Here is a 2,539-nt window from a genome sequence, read left to right on the forward strand (position 1 = left end):
TGCCTCAGCCTCCCAAGTAGCTGGGACTACAGTCACCCGCCACAATGCTGGGATATTTTTTAGAGACAGGGGTCTCTCTCTAGCTCAGCCTGGTCTCAAAACTGTAAGTTCAGGCAATCTACCCACATCAGCTTCCCAAGTGCTGGGATTACAAGTGTGAGCCACCATGCCCGGCCCAGTCAGCTGTTTCTACCTGGGACTCCATCTAGAGAACTAAGACATGCCTGGGTCCACCTCATAGGAGGACAAGATGGGGTGGTCCCCTGGTCTTGACTCAGGCTTCATAGCCTGCCCCTGGCCCCCATGGCTACTGGCCCAGCCTGTCCCAGGGCCTGGAATAGGCAGGTAAGATGAGCCTCCTGGCCCTCTCAGTTCCCATTTTTATACAGCCACAAGGTGCTGTTCCCCTGGCAGGTGCAGCCATCAGCCTTGGCATGAAGACCCGTCTGCCTAGCCTACCTGGTTAGGTGGCCTTATCTCCAGGACTCCAAGGAGACAGAGTTCCACGCCTGTGTTTGCTACGTCAATAACTCAGAAGCTCCCAATAGGCTTTCTGCCTGAGGAAACACCCTCCCTCCGGCTTGGCAGTTGCAACAGCTTCCCTTTGAGTTATGGTGACACGGGAGGAGAGAATACTTTCCGGTCCTAGAACCACACACTCAAACCTCCTTGGCTTTCAGAGGCTATGCCCGCCCTCCAGGGCCTCGGCTAACCCTGTGCCCAGGCCTGCTTTGCCCTCCCACGTGCCACACAGGGCACACAGAGCTGTGTGAAGGTGGTCCTGCCCCAGGGATAGAGGTGGTAAACAGATGGTGTGACTCATGTGGCACATGGTCTGATGGCGTCAATGACTAGGACAATCAGGGTGGCTCCCTGGGGTCTGAGAGGAAGCTCAACAAAGAAAAGGACAAGCATTTCAGGGAGCGGGAACAGCACAGGCAAAGGCATGGGCAGTACTTGGGGTGGGGCAGGAGATGAGCCAGGGATGCCCTGAAGAGCTGTTCGAGGCCCTGGGATTCCAGCATGGAAGTGTCACTGCTCCCCAGGTGGAGGGGTGGGCCTCAAATGGGAAGGGCACAGGCTCTGGGAGGCCCATGGGCTGCAGGCAAGGAGGCCAGAACAGGTGCTGAGCCCAGGCTGGGTGCTATCGCTGGAGGGGTGTGGGGTCCCTGCTCACAGCAGATAGGTGGTCCCCAAGGTGAGTGTGTCACCCCAGCTTGGTGGCATTGCCAAGGTCTGAGATCACCTCAGAGCAGAGAAGGGGCTCACCAGGGGCTGGGCAGGGCTTTGGGCCAGGCTGACACTACACTATGACTCTAGAAGCCCACAGCACACAGACAGCACCAGGCCCCCAACCCCAGACCTGGGACCAGGCAGGGCCAAGCCACTGGCTCTCTCTGGGTCTGTGCCAGCAGTCTTCACACAGGCCCTCAGTCCTCTATCTGCCTGGCAGGGCCACCCAGGTCCTTCCCCCCCCCAGGGCAGACTCATGCTCTCCATTCACCACAGTTCCCCAGACACCCCCAACATACCCTCTCCTGGAAACCCCTGGGCACTCTTATTTCCCTGGGTTCTGGGTCCCTTCCCCCTGGCATTTCTAAGGCTCCAAGTGTTGTCACAGACCTACTCCACATGGCCACCCATCCAGGTACAGAGGAGGTCTTGGCCCCGAGGACTCAGCTAGGAGAAAAGGCAGGGGAGGAAACCAGTTTCTCCAGGCTGGAGAGGTCTCAGCAGGACTGCCTAGGCTGGACTGGACCCCATTGTGATCAGTTTCCCAGGGCCCAGGAATCGTGATGCTCTCTGCCCTGCACATGCTGAGGGGATCACAGGGTCTGTTCCAGCCAGTGTGCCTGAATACACAGAGGAAGGACAAGTGGGGTGGGTGGAGTGTGGGCCAGTACAGGGAGGAGTCGGGGATGGGGAAGGCAGCCATCAGATGGACACGGCTATGCTGGGGCTCAGGCCATGACTGTCCAGTCTGGCTAAAGCCTGTGGAGGCCCCACTCCCCCAAGAAGCCTGACAAGCTCCATCATTGAGTGTTCTGTGGAGCTGGGGAGCGAATCCCCACAGGAGAGAATCAGGGCTCTGGACCCTGGGAGGAGGGCGCTGCACCCTGGCTGCTGTGTTTGGGGGATGTGAGAAGTCCTGGCCGTTCCTGGTTACTAAAGCTCGGGGTTGCCCCTTCAGAGGAGGGTCAGTCAGCTCTCAAACAGAAGGCAGGAGATCCTGTCAAGCCAGGCTGCTTGAGAACTGTTAAGAAATAATTGTGCTGCCAGGGGCATATGGGCTTCAGAGGGCAGAGGGGCCACCACCTCTCCTGGGTCACTGGGAGGAGCAGGGCTCTACTGGGTTGGGGGCAAACACAGCTTTTCTTACGTCTCAGGATACTAATGGCTTCACCAGGCCACCCCATAGCTCGATCTGGCCCCTTCTCTTTCTGGGAGCCTTGAATTTAAGTTATGCCACCTGCCTATCCACGCAGCAGCCAACACCCCATTGGTTAAACAGGTGTGAACTCCAAGCCTCAGGGTCCTC

Source organism: Otolemur garnettii, unplaced genomic scaffold, assembly GCF_000181295.1.
Source record: "Otolemur garnettii isolate 467f Iridium unplaced genomic scaffold, OtoGar3 scaffold00133, whole genome shotgun sequence".
NCBI lineage: Eukaryota > Metazoa > Chordata > Mammalia > Primates > Galagidae > Otolemur > Otolemur garnettii.